This window comes from Chinchilla lanigera, unplaced genomic scaffold (genome assembly GCF_000276665.1).
Source record: "Chinchilla lanigera isolate Chin_1 unplaced genomic scaffold, ChiLan1.0 scaffold00032, whole genome shotgun sequence".
Classification (NCBI taxonomy): Eukaryota; Metazoa; Chordata; class Mammalia; order Rodentia; family Chinchillidae; genus Chinchilla; species Chinchilla lanigera.
Genome location: NW_004955433.1, coordinates 20,823,805 through 20,842,500, shown reverse-complemented (window position 1 = coordinate 20,842,500; position 18,696 = coordinate 20,823,805).

Below are 18,696 nucleotides of genomic sequence, written 5' to 3'. Positions count from 1 at the left end.
GTCTGAGAAATCCAGTATTCTAGGATCCAGTGACAAATGAAAAATTGCAGGACACAGGCTTTCTCTACTTTTTAAAAAACTTAAATTAATAAGGGAAACAGAAACAAGGACACAAGAGGGCTTCAGAGCCTCTTAATTATATGGCAAAAACACATATTAACGACTTCCCATTGCTACTCAGATTCAAGTAAATACTCACACTGTCAGTCTCTTTATTTGAGTTATCATCTGATACAATGTTTCCATTATTTAATAAAAAGATTGAAAGGCCTACCTGAAGCAACAAAAAAGCACAGTGTGAATTGGTAAAACAAGCATTGGAAGCAAATTCAGAAGTGACACAAGGTTGGAATTACTGGATAGGGAATTTAAAAGAATGTGATTAATATTTTAAGAGCTATAATGGTAAAGTAGCTAGCATACAAAGCAGATGGGTAATATAGGAAGAGATATAGAAACTAAATATTAATCAAATAAATCATAGAAATCAAAGACACTGTAAGAGAAATGAAAAATGTATGCAATGGACTCACTGAGACTGAACATGCCAAAAAATGAATCACTGAGTATAAAGACAGGTAAGTTTCCCAAGCTGAAGTACAATATGAAAAAAAATGAATAAACAAAATAAACCTACTGGATCAAAACTGGGACCACACATCAAAAACTGTGTAAAAATATAAAATAACAATATAATATTGTATAATACATACTTACTTGGAATGCTAGAAAAAGAAAGAAGAAATAGAGAAGACATACAGGAGTAAGATATTAGTGTCTTCAAATAGTAATGAAGACACTAAATCATAGATTGGAGAACCTCAGAAAACACAAAGCAGGATAAATACCAAAAGACAAGTGTCTACATATAGGTATAATTTATTCTTACTGTACTATACAAAAAAAAATAACCCATGAGTAAGGAAAAAACTTACATACTTAGATCCCTGAACAAGAATTACAGTAGACTTTTCAACAGGAGCTATGTAAACAATGGGAAAGTTGAGTCTAATTCTTAAAGTTCTGAAAGAAAAAAAATAATACATATGTAACTTCTTACTCAATGAAACTGTCCTCCAAAAATGAGTAAGGAATTAAACCTTCCTCAGATAATGAAAAAAAGGAAGATCATCACAGCAGATTTATTCTGCAAGAACTTCTTAAAAGAAATCATATAGGGGAAAGAAAAATAATATTGATCAGAAAATTATAATGTATGTGAATAAAGAAGGGGAAAGCAAGAGGGAAGGCGTAACTGCAGCTTTTTTCTTGTTTAATTCAGTTAAAATGTGAACGATTGTTGGATAAATGGTAGCAATGCATTAATGCTGATAGCACATATAGAAGTCAAATGAATGACAACGCATGATTGAGGACGTGAAGAAGGAGGTGGGAAGACTTACAAAGCAACTGAGCAATGCATAATGTTGTGTAGTATAAGTTGGAGGCAGATACACATTAAAAAAATTGAAAGTCTAAATACACTACTATCATTTTTATTTCAAGACTACTGCATGTGCTAAAAGTGGAGATAAAACAGAATCATATCAAACACTCAATTCAACCCACATAAGTTAAAAAAAAACAAAGAAACAAAAACAACCAATGTAAAACAGAAACATGATAAATGTTAACCTAGTGTGCAAGACAGTTTTAAATGATAATTACCAAACTATTCAAGTTAAATGATACTGTCAGTTTTAATGAGAAAAAAAAATGAAAAACCCAATGGTATATGTGGTCTATAAGAAACTGATTTCATCCATAAAGACACATGTGGATTAAAAGTAACTGTTGGAGAATGATATGCAGTGCCTTCAGTGATCAAAAGAAAGCTAGAGTACTACATTAATTTGGGACAAATGAGATTTCAAAGAGAATTCTCAAGGATAAAGAGGGACATTAAATATCAAAAAGCAGTCAAATCTTAAAAAGAAAAGGAGAAACAAATATCCTATCAAGTGTGTATTTGCCTAAGAACAGAGTATAAAATTATAGGAGATAAAGATTTTTAAAACTGAGGAGAAACAGATGCACATACTTGTTAGAAATTCAATATTTTTCTTTCAATAATAGATACAAGAACCAGGCATCAAATTGTAAAGATACAGTTGACTTGAACAAAAATATTCATCAACTTGTCCTAACTGACACATATAAAATAATTTATTAAGCAACAACATGGAACTTTTAGTAAGAAAAAACACATCTCATGACACAAAACACATTTTAAAAACTATAAAGAATTACAAACCATGAAAATTAGATTCCTAGCCAGGCATGGTAGCGCACTCCTGTAATCTCAGCACTTGGGAAGCTGAAGCAGGAGGATTTCCATGAGTTTGAGGCCAGCCTGGGCTACATAGTGAGTTCAAGTTCAGTCTAAACTGCATAACGAGACCTTGTCTCAAAAAAAAAAGAGAGAAAGAAAGAAAAAAGAAAATTATATTCTTAACCAAGAATGAAATTAAATAATTAATTACCATTGTTAAATTTAGAAAATTTCAAAATATTTAGATTAAATTAACACACAAACACACACACTTTTAATAATATATAGGTTAGAAATCTTGAGAAAAATTTTAACTGTTTTAAGTTAAATATATACATATATATGACAAAATTTTGTGAGATGTGGCTAAATCAGTATATTATTGGAAAAGTGCACTTTTAAATATATATATATTTAAAAGTAACATTAAGATCAATGATATAATTTCCCTACTTCATAAATAAACAACATAAAGAAACAACACAAATTAAAGTAAAGTATTCAGAAGATGAGAAGTATAAAATATTGAGCAGACTTCAACGATACTGGAGTTAAGAAAAGACTAGAGAAAAATCGATGAACTTTAAAGCTAGTTCTTTAAAAATTTTCAGTAAATGTGACATATTTCTTGCCAACTTAGCCAAAAACATGAACAGAGACACAAATAGCAGTACTGGAAATGAAACCGTTATGATTTGTTGTTGTTAATGATGTGAACTTCTATGACAAAATATGTCACACTGCACAGTTTAAAGCAATAATTTATTCCTTGTAGTTTTAGAGTCTAGAGAGTAGCAAGCTTGGTGTCTGTTGACGGCTTGATCTCTGCTTCAAAGGTGGTAGCTTGTTGCTCTGTCCTAATCTGATGGCAAGACAGCTTCCTTCAATCTCTTTTGAAAGGCACTAATCCTATTTCCCAGGACGTAATCCTGATGGCTTAATTACTCTCTGGAAGAGCCACCTTTTAATATTATCACACTGGGGATTACATGCCTACATACAAATTTTGGGGTGGTAGAACATTTACATCCAGGCCATAGTATTTGTCCCTAAAACTTTAAGTCCTTCTCACATGCAAAATACAATCATTCCACCCCAATAAAAGTCTTAACTTTCCCAGTATCAAATTAAAAGTCTGAAATCCAAGGTTTCATCTAAATCAGAGCTAGATAAGATAAAGGTGTGATTGAAGCCTGGCCTCTGGGACAGATCTGTAACCTTGTCCCTCTTGGAGGCTGAGGAGGGAGGATAGCAAGCTGGGACCCAGTCTGGCAACTTAGAGAAACTGCCTATAAATCTTTCCTTAGATAAGTATAATAAATAAATAAATGCATAAAGACATAAATAAATAAATAAATAGATAGATAGATAGATAGATAAATAAATGGGAAGGTAGCTCAGTACAAATTTCCTGGTTTCGATCTTCCTTATAGGAAAATTTTTTTAAAAGGTATAATTCTTCATAAGGGAAAATTTTCTCTGGCTATGAACCTGTGATGTCATGCAATTTATTTGCTTCTAAACTCCCATGGTAGGATAGGCATGTGACAGACGTTTCCATGCCAAAAGTGAGAAGTATGAAAAAGATGTATGGATAACATGCTCTAACCAAATCCAAAACCCAAGGGAAAATCTAAAACTCAAGAATAATCCTTGATTTGAGGCTCTACTTCCTGGTCACACAGGGGTGGCATTGAGCCCCATCCTATGGTATTACTGGGTTCTGCCCAGGCTGCAGCTCTCAGGAGTTGATGAGCCCTTCTTGGGCCTGTGGCTCTCCTATCCCGGATTCTCAGCTTAGTGCTCCTCTGACAGTCCTGTAGGTATTGCCCTATGAGGGTTTCCTTTAGTGGCTCTGTGTCTCTTGCCTCATTCCCATAGACCTCCAGGGCATGCTTACAGTCCGCCTGGGGGTAACCTCATTCCCCGCTATACAGCCTGCACCCTGGTAAGGATGGCACTGGGTAAACCCTGGAGGTTTATAGACTGTGCCTTTCAGAGAGGCAGTTTAAGCAACTTCTGGACCTTACTGAGTCCAGCTGTGGTAGTCACAGAGTGCTGCACAAGAATTATTCTGCTCCCAGGGTCCTATCATTCTTCACCTGTGGTGAACAGGACCAGATTAGATCCCCAGAAACGCCTGTGGAATTCTTTGTCCATTGTCTTGATTAACACTGGGCTGCTGCAACTCCACACTTACCTCCTTATAAAACAGCTGCCCGGCCACACCTTTGCCATTTTTCCCTGAATAGGTTTTTCGTTCTTTACAACATGACTAAGCCAAGAGTTTTCTAAATCTTTAAGTTCCAGTTACTTCATAAATTCTTTTGTTTGTTTTTTCTTCTTGCATTTTACTATAATTAATCCAGAAAAGCTACTTCACACCAGCAAAACCTTGCTTAAACATTTCTTCTAAATAATATCCTATTTTTTGCTTCTGAGTTCTGCCTTCTGTGGTATACTAGGAAGTACACAATCCAGCCATGTTGTCACTTTATAACAAAGATGGCCTCCATCAGTTTACTATAATGCATCGCTCATTTCAATATGAGAACCTGGAAGAAAGGTTTTAGCACTTATATTCCTACCAATGTCCTAGTCATGACCTCAGAAGTAATATCTGCAGATTCAGGCTTTCTCTATAGTTGTGTTGTGATCCTTTGCCAGATTCATTTATGAACCGAATACAGTGGGAGAGGGATTTTCCAGTGTGCATGCTGAAAAGATACATCTCCTTTCAATTTTTTTCATAAGGACAAATTAATCCCATTTATGGAGTGGAACCCTCATGATTTGATCATTTCCAAAAACACTTTACCTTGTAATGCAATCATCCTAGCTATTATTAAGTTTTAGCTTCTAATATATGAATTTGTTTTTCAGTTTTATAAAATCAGAACCACTGATTATTCACATAGATATAATCAAACCCTATGCAAACCCTGAAAACTATCGAGTAAACTACAATGTTTCTGTGTTAATTTACAGTGAAGTTAAAAATGTGACAAGATTGCCAGCTCTACTCTTCCACTTATTTTAAAATACTCACTTAAAGCATTCAGAGTATAGAAGTGGACATTGTGAGTTATAAACAGGAACACCACTCCAAAGTTACAATACAGATTCTAGTGCTACAGGGAAGAACTGCGAAAAAGGCTGAAAAAAAATCTATCAATATTGGAGAGCTCTTGAAGACCAGAATGATAAAGTATAACAATTTATTAGGCAATTAGAAGATGTTGAAAGTTGTGGAGGTAGGCAAATTTTATGATTAGAGTTGCATGTCAGGAAATATTGATTTTGCAGATATGTTATAGGTGTAAATATTGTTCTTTTTCTGTCTAAGATTGATTTTCTCATATTCTTGGAGAAATATCCCATTTTTCTCTGGAAAGCCATCATTTCCCCAGTGATAAAAATGCCTCAAGTGGATTGACGAGAAAGAGGAATTAGGTAGTTCTATTTTCCTGTTGTTAATGCTATCAGAAAACAAGCACAGAATCGTAACCTGGGAGACACTGGTAAGGTAGGTTCTGAGGAATTATTCAAATGAGGAGCAACAAGGAGAGAAGGAAATAGAGGTTTAAAGGATGGCTCATGTTAGAAGATGTGAACATAATGATTCCTTTGACAAATTTCATGGTAAATGATGGAATATTTATTTGGAAAACAAAGAGAACGAGCTCCTTGACCCATCATATAACTGTGTGCCTTTAATGGCCCCTCTACCTTGCATATTTTACAAGGTTTTGCTGTAAAATGATGAGGTTGAATAAAAAAGTATCTCCCATCATGTTTAATCCAGATCTAAAGTCTATATTATAATTTAAATGACCTTTTTTATTTTATCATGGAAAATTCAATTTCTTGGATGATTACTTATTATTTCAGATCCTTATGTGATCATAAAGTTCATTTCATACACTATTACAGAAACAGATTCTAATTAAACCTCAGAACTCAGAAACATTGCCTCATGTGCAATTTCTTAGAGCAACAAGAAATGCCTATTTTACAGTGCAGTAATAAATGTATCATTCTTTTTCAGCATCTCCTGATCCTTTGTCTTTGGCTTACCCGTGTCCTATTTGCTGGGGTGATAGGGCCTCAGTTGTAGATGTAGTGAAGCTTCAGGCCTATAATTATATTGTAAACTAAGTTCAGAGCCACTGCTCTCTATCATGAGGATTCATCATTAAATAAGCTATCTTGATCATCTTTTTCTAAATGTAATAATTGAGTACCTCTGATATTTGAGATCAAATCACTCTTATATATGAGAAAGAGGATTCATACAAGTTCGCTGCACCTGAATCCATTGGATTCACCTGAAAATTCACAGGGCCTGGTAAAATGCACTGCCCGTGTTAGAGGCTGCAAATAACATTAATTAGATTAATAAATATTGTGTCTGTGCATCAATCAGTTGTTCAGAAAGCAGACAACATCTTAAATGTGGTATTTCTATTCTGATCTCATTGCCACTCTGTTAGTATTCCTGGTGCATTATTTGAAACGCAGGGCCTCCATGAGTTTGCTGGTATTCTGTACAGTGAATGTTCTTAGCTCCCATAGTTATGGCCATTCATATATTTCTATATTAAGCTTCTTTTCTTTAACATATCTTACCCTTACTTACTGCTCATGTGTGGTGTTTGAGGTTCATTGTTTTGTTTTTGTTTTCTGTCTCTTTTGAGCATGGGAAAATGTTTTGCTTTGTGCTGTACTTAGCTTACATCAAACACTCAAGACAAAATAGTGCACAGTTCCTCTTAAATAAGAAACTCTAAAAGAGCAAAACAAGAGACAGGTAATAGGAGATAGGAAGCTAGATCTTTTGCAAATAGGAAGGAGCCAAGAGATGGAGACCAAGGAGAGGGAGGGAAGATGAAGGGGATGAAGAGAGACATAAGTGTTATGTCCATTCACCAACCCCCTGTGAGGCATGTAGCCATCGTGCACTGCAAACATATAACAATTAAAGATAGTTAAAAACCTATATGCACAAGTTCATTTGATGTCTATTGTTCTTCTTTTACTGTAACTCTATTCCATGTGGTAAACACTGAGAATCAAACCTAGATGAGCCACATTACTTGTGGATCAAAACTTCTCAACCCATGAACCTCTAACTCTTGCAAATAAAATCATCAACATCTGCCTGAGTGTGGTAAAATGGAAGGAGTTCAAGAAAAGACCCAATTCTGGCTAGCTTTTGATTACTTTTGGAAACTTTTGGAAGTTTTATTCCCTTTTGAGTCTGGGGCTTGTTTTTATGATTTCCTTTTCTTTTTTTGTTGTGTTTTTTTCAAAATTGTAAAATTAAGAGATTTTTCTTATGTTTCTCTGGACTTCAAGTTTTAATTGTTACCTCCACTCTGCATTTTGATAAGCTTTAAAGGAAATATTGAGATATGTTTTTGTTCTATTATCTTATGAAGCTACAAAACAATCATCAGGACAACTGGTCTCCTAGCCTTTGTCTGGACAACCATGGTGGAAATTATTCCTTTCCATGTTGGACCCATCTATTTCATTCTTCTAGGAATACATTTTAAATCTAAAGAAGGGGCATGGAAAGCTTAAGCCAGCCTGGACAACTTAGCAACGTAGATCATAACTCAAGAGCTGATTTTTACTGGTCTATTGAAAGGAATAGTCAATGCTTAAACATTTTTTTCTTCATTCTATTTTTTTGGAACAATTTTGCATGTTTATATCTGGTAATCTGAAAAACTAATTTGAAGACAACAATATGCAATATAACAACCACTGCTGAATTCCTATCATCTTGTTTAGTGAAATTCTGTACAATTTCTAACGCATTTTTAAAATTATTTTTTATTTTCTTCAAAATAAAAAAGAAAAATTCTGTATAATTTCTAATGTTTTTTTATTTTTTATTCTCTTCAAAATGAAAGAAAATAAAAAAGGGCTGTAGATGTAGCTCAGTGTAAAGTCATGGATTAATTTCATAAATAAAAAGAAAATTTTTAATTGAATATAAAAACAACCAATTGGCTGACAAATAGATCATGCTTCAATTCATCACTCCAGTTATACTGTGTGACCTTGGATGCATTGTTTGATTTTTTAAAAGTTTTTGTTTTCATATTCAGTAAATTCCTGATTTATGAATGAATTCCATTCCGGGAGAACCTTCATAATTCAAATTCTTCATTGTTAGAAAGTCTGAAAATTAGTCTTCCACACCTTCAAAATAACTGTACTATGTAAAGCAAAAAAACCACAGCCAAATACTGTAAATAAATTAGTTTTACTTTTACAGTTACATTAAAATGGTGTTACAGTGCCATCTTTTCACTTTGGTCCAATCTCTTAATTATTTTCACTTGTGTTTCCATGGTTATTGCATTGTACTTTCTAGCAGTCCCCTCCACATCACATTGGTGTTTTCTTTTGCTTCTGGATATTATGGGCTCCAATGGAGCACTGTACTACTGTAAAGTATTGCACTGCACAGTAAGCACACAGCAACACAACTGTGAAAATGTTCAGCAGACATGTGAGCTATTTGCTCCATTTGTTTCATCTATGAAAGCTCATAATCTGAGGTCCATTCATATCTGTGAAAGTTCACAATGTGAATGTTGGTAGGTTGGGGACTAACTGTATATTAAAGAAGAACCACAATATTAGCTAATTCACAGTGAGGGTGAGTTGTTGAATTTAATCTAATGGTAAGAATGTGAAAATGTTCATTAAATATAAATGTCATAAAATCATATAATTAATAGAGATGTTTTTTCTAATTGTTTACAAATGTCTATTTTGTGCACAAATGTGCTCATGAACATTATTGATCCTTTTTAATGAGAGTACTTTGTAAGTCTAGAAGCCTAGGTAGACAGTGGTCTGCTCATTGAAGACAGGGTGTTTATATTAAATTTATATTTGTCCCTAACTCTACTGCAGGCTTCAGTTTAATCTGTTGCTTAATGCGTACTTGTGACATCAACTTGTTACTGCACTAGAACTAAAAGAACACTAGTTCTTTTTGAACCTTGATTCCAGTGTAACCTTATTCAACATATTCCATAATCCTAGACATTTTGATTGAGAGACAGTGTTGTAGATCATCTATTCCAATATGGAACATACTTGGCATGTCTTTTCTTGGTTGATTTAGTAATAGGAACAGTTTTTGTTAAGGATCTTACATAACCTTAGAGATATTTCCAACAGAATGTTCCAGGAGGTCATTATCATTGGATGAGAGGGAGTAAAACCTCTTTTAGCAAACAATTAACTTATATTTATGAGTGAGAGCAAGCAACAGAGCTTAAGTGATTTTTTTTCTCATGAAAATCAGTTCCTAGTTTCCTAGATTTAGAATTACAAATTTGTGAAATTTTAGAGAGGGATATTTTGATGGAAAAGGAAATTTCACATATTGTTTATAGCTGTTCCTTGAATTTCAAGGTGTTAAGTCTTGGTTAAGTTAAAAGTATTGTATAATATGAATTCATTTAATATATCTAATTTACCAAATACCATAGATTAGAACACAGTACATTTTAATTGTTTTCATGGTCACTTGAGTGACTGGGAGCTATAGTCTATTGTTATTAACAAGGATTATAAGAGGAGCATACTATATACTTGTAGCTATGGAAAAAATCAAAATTCAAAATGTGATATAGTCTTCCAACACATATGTACCACTTGGCATCATTGTAAACTCCCACACTGAAACATTGTAAGTCAGGAATCATAAGTACTAAAGTTTTCTCAAAACTGCATAGATACTATGAATCACACATATCCACCTAATTATGGAATAATTTTCTTATTTATAAATGGCAATATACTTAGTGAGAAGTAGAACAGGGATTTGAACCTCAAATCCTCAAAATAATTTTCCTTTGTAACTTTCCTTCTTTAATCGATAAGTATAAAATTTCTAGCTTTTAAGAATAAATGGTTTGCTCAAAGAGAGACACAGGATAGTTGAAGAGTGGTGTATATTTCTGAGCTGGGTAGCATTCATTTGACAGCCACAATTGAAGTCTTCACCTTGATGTTTTCTTTCATAATATGAAGACATTTACTTTATTTATTAATTTATTTATTTTTGTGTCAGAAATTGAACTCAGGACCTCATGCTTGCCAGGCAGGTGCTATGCCACTAAACTATATCCATGACCCACTTACTTTATATTTACTCAAAATATTAGATTTAATCTGAATCAAGCACTTTATAAATTTTCAAATGAGTTTAGATTTGAAATCGTTCTGTAGTCAGTTTTTGGAGAACATCTATGGTCACCTGGTCACCTCTCTTTAGTTCATCTTTTCTCGTCTCTCTACATGATTCATTTATTTTTGTTTATGTTCCTGACTCAGCTTGCCCTGAGGCGTATCCTTAATAGTAAGCATTTTAACAAAAGAGAAACTGAGCAGTAAGATTCCCTTATTAGAAAACCTACCAGCAGTACACACATGCACTCACACACAAATAGGACTGCATTTTCCTTCAGAAAGTACTATTTCAGCCAATTTTTATTCCTTAAAGACAGTTTCTCATATTTATTCATTTACCATCAAAGGGGCACTCTTTAAGGATAATGAATCAATAGAGACTTCTGCAAAACACTTAGTTCAATGAATGGTAAATTGCTTTGAGCTCAATGATTCCACTAGTACACTTCCTAGAGGAAGCCAAGGGCAACTGAGGAGAGCTAAGCACCACAGCAAATCAGTTAATATACTTATCTGCCATACTTGCAAGCAATTAAACACTAACTTATATGGTGTCAGCTATAGGCAAATTTTCTAAAGCTTTTGTCCATGCCATTTGAAATTTGGGTGGGTGATTCCTAGACAATTTTCCTAAATAGAAAATAATCAATTAATACAATATCAAAGGAAGATAGTTCTTTATGTAATGAGAAGTCATATAGATTCTAGGCCTAGTCTATTAACACCAAATCCTATGCAGATGTTTCTTAAATTGTTGCAGATGGTTAAAAAAATTTGACTCTCTAATTTAATTTCTTAATCCTTAAATTGAGATAATGATGGTATCTAAGTAAGTAGGCCTTTTCCCAGTGAACTAAGATTTTTTTTTTTTTTGTAAAGTACTTTGTATAGTACTGAGCATAGTGAGAGTTGAATAAATGTCTCTTACTTGTACCACAGGGCACTATCGCTAATAGTCAAAACAATTCAGAGAAATCATTGTCCTCATTTTATAGGTTTAAAAGAGCCTGAGCCTGAAGGTGGCACTGCAATTGAAAAACAATTAAGTAGTCAAATCAATTCAGACTCTAATGTTTGGAGAATCCTAAGCCTATGTATTTTCCACTCCACTAAGCATGACATTATTGTAACATTCATGTAATGGCCCTAAGAGGTAAATGAAACTGTTACCAAGGCTCCATTAGAAAGGATAGTTCAATTCCAGCCCTGCCAAAACTCTGACCATTGTGTTTGGCAGACATGCTTTAGCTTCCAGATGGATAATGCGGAGTCAGCCCACCAATCAGGTCAGTAGGTCAATCCTGACAAGTACTTTGTAGCTAATATGTCCTGGCAGGATTTTCAAAATATGGTCAGGTTCAAAATCTACAGGGTCCATTTCAAGGGGCTTTCAGGTGCAGATGTGAATGCTGGAAAACGCCTTTCTCCAAAACCTACCATGCCAAGTTTCCCTTCTTATTCTTTATGAAACAGCACCTTGGGATACTAATCATTAATTTGTACAACTCTTTGAAGCAGTGCAGTCCTTCACCCTAAGAAATATTTTGAAGGATGAGAGTCATTCCCATCTTCTGGGTGATGCATATATCATAATTTTAACTTTTGCAGAATAATAATGTAAGACATTTTTAGTCCAGAGGTAGCACACTGAAAGACAACATTACAGATTGGGGACCTGATTTATTGACGGTGTTGTTTGCTCTTGTTACTTAAAATCTGGTAACATTGCCTAACTCTGCTGAGTCTCATTTGCATCATATGTAGGATTTGGATAATAATATCCAAATATATAGTTGCCTTAAATTGCAAATAAGAAGACAAGAACCAAAACCAAGTTTGAAGCATTGCACAGTCTTCAGAGCATGGCATAAAACAAAACAAAGCAACAAAACAAAACAAAACAAAAACCTCATATGCTATTTTGATTTAGATTTGAAAAGTACATCAAAAGTCTCTAGCTCAAAAGTGGAACTTTTATATGTTAACTGGCTCTTGAGGGCAACATAATCATCAGTGGATTCCCCCAGTAGTCGCATGGTGTGGAAGGGTGTGGTCTTAGTCATTTTTCTCATTGCTAACTTTTTTTTTTTTTTTTTTGGTTTTGGTTTTTCTCCGGTACCGGGAACCGAACTCACGACCTTGCGCTTGCCAGGCAGGCGCTTTGCCGCTGAGCTAAATCCCCAGCTTTTTTTCTCATTGCTGAGACCCAGTACCTCATATCCATAACTTAAAGGAGAAAATGTGTTTTTTAGGACTGCATGGCAGAGGGGCGTGGCAGAGGAAAAAAAGGCCTGTGGCATGCTGGCCCAGAAACAGAGAGTATGAAGTAAGGAGAGGGCAGGGAGATATTCCTTCTTGTTGTGCCCCACTGACACTGCTCTTTCAAATGGGCCCCATTTCACAGGGTGGCTGTAAGCCCTCCTAATATAATCACCTTTGAAAAGTCCTGCTCTGCATATAGGAGGCTTTGAGTTGATATTAGATAGAAACCATAAGTTGTCCTCAGCTCCTCCTCTCTTACTGTGCTTCCTGACCACCGAGGGATGAGGAGATTTCCTACACCATGAATTTCTGCCAAGGCTCCTCTGACTTCAGACTGAACACCATGGACACTGAGTCAAAGAGACCCTTTTCCTTCAAGTTGTAGGTGTGAGATTTTTTTCCCCCAGCAATGGGAATATTGACCAATAGTTGTGCTTTCTCATCATCATCTTACATTTGCTAAATTCTGATACCTTAAAATTCTCATAGGTTGAGACATTCTACACAATAATGCACATGGAAGTTGCTTCATTGAAGCTATCCTTACTTGTTCTAGGGATACCAAGAACCTATCAATGAACTGACTTAGTTTTAAATTAAAAGCTAGGAAAATCAAATGCATGCTCACCAGTGTAATAGTCTTGAATATTTTTGGTTCTCTCATCTTCAATGTTTTCTTTTGTTTTTTGTTTTTTGTGTTTTTGAGACAGGGTCTCACTATGTCATGCAAAATGACCTTGAACTCACTTATGTAGCCCAAGCTGGCCTCCAACTAATGGTGATCCTCCTGTTTCAGCCTCCTAAGTGCTGGGATTACAGGCATGTGCTACCACACCCAGATCATTTTTCTGTTTTATTGCTTTCTTATTCTTCAAGACTATACTCAGATTCACTCTACTCGTAGGTCTATTATCTTTCATCAAATCCCCTTCCTTTCACTTGAAAAAATAACCCAAAAGATCCCTTGCAAGAAATGTAATATATACCAGCACTTATACTTTTTGGTACTACTGCTGATTATTTATTGAACATGTTTTTTAATTAAAATAAATTCCAGGTGTCTACCACTGCTGATAAGAGTAGAAGCTCAGATATGCTAAATAAATGAACAAATATCAAAAAATAATGATCTGAGGAGGTTAGAAAGCCAGAACCTTTCAAATTTGATTTCAGCATATCATTTCCTCATAATCCTACTCTTCAAATCCAATGTGCTGTGTTTTATTTCCATGAAAACTCAGAATGATATACAGACATCTCCCTGATCAAGATGGTACATTTAGATTGAGGGACTGTGAGTAGGTTTCCTGAGTTGGAATTTGAACACTTGTTGTCCTCTCCCCATTCAATTTTTTTTTCCTGTATAATACATAATATTATAAGATGTTATCATGAAAAATAATGGTTATACTCCAAAAACCTAGGGCACATTAAAATCTTAGGGAAGATTATTTAATGCTCCTAGGTGTCAAGGACTTGGTCAATGTATATTGGATCTTGGATTTATTCAGTTCATAGACTCAATTGTCCCATGCTCATTTATCTGGGAAGCACCTGAATCCAACTTTCAATGACTGAAATATTTAAATGATTCAGTGATTTAAATCAGGTAGCATTGTACTATGTATTAGATATTCTGATCTTGTTTGGTGCATGATTTTTTGTTTTGCCAACCAAGAGTTTGAAAAGTACACAGTAGATCTTGAATAATGCTTCCCAGGTAGTAAGTGACATCTTACTTCCTTTTCTAAGTGTTCTTTTTTGTTAAAATTTAAAGACTTCCCATTATGAGAGCAATATTCCCTGAAAAGAACACATGAGCATAACTGAGCATGACAAGATATTTGGTCAAACACTATTCTTGGTTTTACTGGGAAGATATTTTTGGATGAGTTCAACATTTAAATTCAAGGAATGATCAAAACATTATTCTCCTTGATTGGCTGGACCTTAATTCAATCAACTGGAAGCCACAGTAGAAGAAAGGGACTGATTCTTCTCAGAGTAGGAAAGAATTTCTGCACTACGGCTCTTGAAACATGCATGGCATCACTTCATTGTCCTTGTACTGAAACTTTGGCTCTATCTGGATTTTAGGTCTAACAGCCTTTATCTGTTTTTGAAACAGAGACCTGCTGTGTAGGGCAGGATGGCCTTAAACTTGCTTATGTAGACCAGGCTGGCCTCAAAATCATAGCACTTTTCCTACCTCAGCCTCCTGAGTGCTGAAATTACAGGTGTGTGCCATCACACCAAACCGTCACCTATCTTCATCTTGGTACTATGCTATCAGCTGTCCTGAGAGTCCAGTTTGCTAATTCATTTCATGGATCTTGGAACTTGCCAAACTTTATAATCTCATAAACTGATATATTATGTTAATTTTCTTCCAATGCATGTGCATGCATAAAGATACACACACACACACACACACACACACACACTCAGAAAGGCAGATGAAGACAGAGGTGAGTCAGTTGGTTGTTTGAGCACAGATAATCCACTTTTGATTGTAATTCTCTGAAGAGTTCTCACTAATACAAATTGTAGTACCTGTGTCGAGATCCATAGAGAAAACTTATTTTGTCTGTGAAAAAAATCATGTCATAATAAACAGAATATATGATTGATAGAAATATGGAATTGGTCATCGTGGTGAGGTTTTAGTTAAAAATGAAAAATACATCATTGGAAATTAGAGGTAAAATGATCATTGTTAAAGTGTGAGAAAGAACTTAGCTCTAATGTTGTAGTTTTAAGGAAAGTTTTAAGGAAAACTTATGAGATTGATACGGACACTGAACTGAGGAGTTCGCTAAACATACTTGGAAGGCAGCCTGATTTCTTCTTATCACTGTTAAAAGGTTTGTGGGTCCTGCAGTCTCCTCCTAGAGGTAGTTTCTACATTCTTTCTGTCCTGAATAAAGAGTTGGCCAAGAGAAGCACAAATAGTAGCAAGCTTTTATATTTATTAAAAGTAGGAAAGGAAACATTCCCTGTGAGTTAATTTGGGTCAAGTCAGAGAAAGGGAAAAGGTATGTGCTATAGCCTGAGAATAACAAAGCTGCAATGAGCACAGTACCCACTATCCTTTTGGTATCACCTGCTGTTCAGGCTGATGCCAGCCTATGGAATCCCTGCTCTAGTCCTCACAAGAAATCCACCTGCATGCATGTTTCCTTTCCTATTTATTCTGTTTGGAATGAGAGGGTCTTTCCTATCCTGGTTGTGTCTATATTTTGAGAGTACATATCTTATCTGATTTTACAGGTTCCTACCCAAAGAGGGATTTTGCTTTAAAGTGAATCACACCTCAGGTTTCATCCATGTCTGATTAGCTATTTCCATGAGAATTTGGATGTTAAACATTAGAGATGATGTTGGAATGAATTAAACCTCAGTGTTGTTGGAAGAGTGACTATATTTTGCATAAAGAAGCATATAAACTTTAGGGGATGACAGGTGAAATAGTGTGGACTGGGTTATATTAGTGCAAAATTGAAAATTTATACCACTGATCCTCAAATGAATTCTATTTGGAGATAAAGTACATAAAGAGGTAATGAGTGAGTTGATAGGATGAGGCCTTAATCTTGTCAGGTAATGCTAGGGGCTTTATCAAAAGAGGAAAAGACAACAGATCTCTCCTTCTCTCTCACACTAGCTCTGCTTCTCTCTCATTTCTGTCCATTTGCACATGGAGAAAAGGTCACAAATATCTGTGCTTTTGTCTGAAGCCCTACACTAGCCTGTCTAATAGATATGATGTGAACCACAAACACACTGCCCTTGCTCAATTATAAAGTTTCTAGCAGCTACATTAAAACCCTCAAAACTGCCAATTAATGTTATCATTTCACAAGAACATTTTATTTAACCCAATATTCTCAAAACATAAGCATTTTAATATGTGGCTTACATGCAAATTCAGGTCTTAGCAAGATATTTCATATTCTTTTAATTTTTTTCATATTAAGAGCTAAAAATGTGCTGCGCATTTTGCACCTGTAACATATCTCTCTTCACATCCTGCATAAAAGTAGTGCAGCTCTGCTATGGTTTGTGTCTGGATGTCTCCCCAAAGCCTCATGCAGTCATGGGGCAGGCTTCTAGAGTTTATGATCCATCCATGTTCTAACGCTGGGGTTATGGTTTTGAGTGCTACACTACTCTGGGTTGGGTAGTTTGCATACTGTAAGGGAGAGAAAGAAGCTGCTTGCTGCCACTCCTCCCTTTTGCTCTGGTTGCTTTTGTGATCTTCTGCCACCATGAACTGTTGCCCTCTGCCATGTGCCACTCTGCCTCCACAGAGTGTAAGCTAAATAAACATTTCCTTCCTTAATTCTGGGTGTCAGGTATTTTGTCTCAGCAAGGAGAGAAAAGTAACCAAGACAAGATCCATCCCTCACTTTCCTCATTCCCTTCCCGCCACCTTCCCTCAGGAAGCCTTGTAACGTACTGTGAGTGCTCAGTGGAAAGCTACCCTTTCAGATGAGATTTTACTGCCGTGGTACATACTTAGAGAACTCTGCGCTTCTTCAATATGGCAGTTTCATTATAGTGAATTAACATTGGTGCTATCTGTTTAAAGCCTTCATCATTACAGGAAGGCACCAGGTCACTCTTTTGAACTTTTTTTTTAACAAATCAGTATCTTCCAATTGAAGAAAAACCCAGTTGAAATTTAAAGCACTATGGAAATACATCAAAAAACTAAAAAAGAGACTTTCTATTCTGCCCAGCTATTCTACTTCTAGGTATCTTCCTGAAAGAGTTAAAGACATTATGTTCCAGTGATACAGTGCATAGCCATGTTTACAGCAGTATAATTCATGGTAACTAAATCTTTAAGCAAATTATATGTCCATCAACAGATGAGTGCATAAAGAAAATGTAGTATTTATACAAAATGGAGGACTCATCCTCCATAAAGGATAAACTCGAGTTATTTGTAGAAAGATAGAAACACCTTGAAACCATAATGCTAAGTAAAATACATTATATGCAAAAACTTAAATATCGCATGGTTTCCCTTATATCAGAGACCCAAAATATCAATAAAGATAGATAATACGAAATAAGGAAATACTTCTTTTGCAAGATGTACCAAGAGATGAAGGGAGGGGGAAGGAGGAGAGGGAAAGGGGAGGAAAAGAGAATTAAGGCATGTTGGTGAAGCACCAACAGCGCACAAGGAATGTCGTCATCATCATGTATTGCAAATATATATTTAAAAAATAAAAACGAAAAAAAATTGGTTTTACTCTATGATCATATAATTTATTTGCTGTGGATAACCATAATACTTACTGAAGGGTTTTATATTGTTTCATTACAAGGGTTAGCTGGATAAGCCCTTGCAGTACTTTTACTTTTTGTTTTGAAGCATTTATTATTAATTTGAAGCTTATGGTGTAATATATTACAAACGGAAGGAGGCCAACATACCATCACACAGTCACTTCTTTTATGATACGAGCAACTGAAACTTAGCAAAAACCTTTGGCACAATACAGATTTTATTCTTTCACTTAGCCACCATTTCTTCCCGCTTTTCAGTGATATATATGTATCAGAAATTCAATGGTTCTTTCATTACCATACATACTGACTATGGCACTGAGACTGTCAACTTCAACCCATCCAACATGGAAGATTCTAGACAGAGGAGCTGTATTTCTCAAGAATGAGGGCTATTCAGTGGGGATAAAAAGGCAGAGTTCATAATGAAGAAATTTTCAAATGATACTGATAAACAAGAAAAAGCTTACTTTTCAGATGATAGGAAAAAAATCCCTCAGTTGTAGAAATCAGAACTGACCTCAGTTTTAGAAAAATGGAAAAATGTTACATTCTGGCTACACTGAACTACAATATGAGTAGTTCAGTGTAGCTAGAATACAAGTCAGATGGGTATTAGCATCTTGGAGGCAAAGATG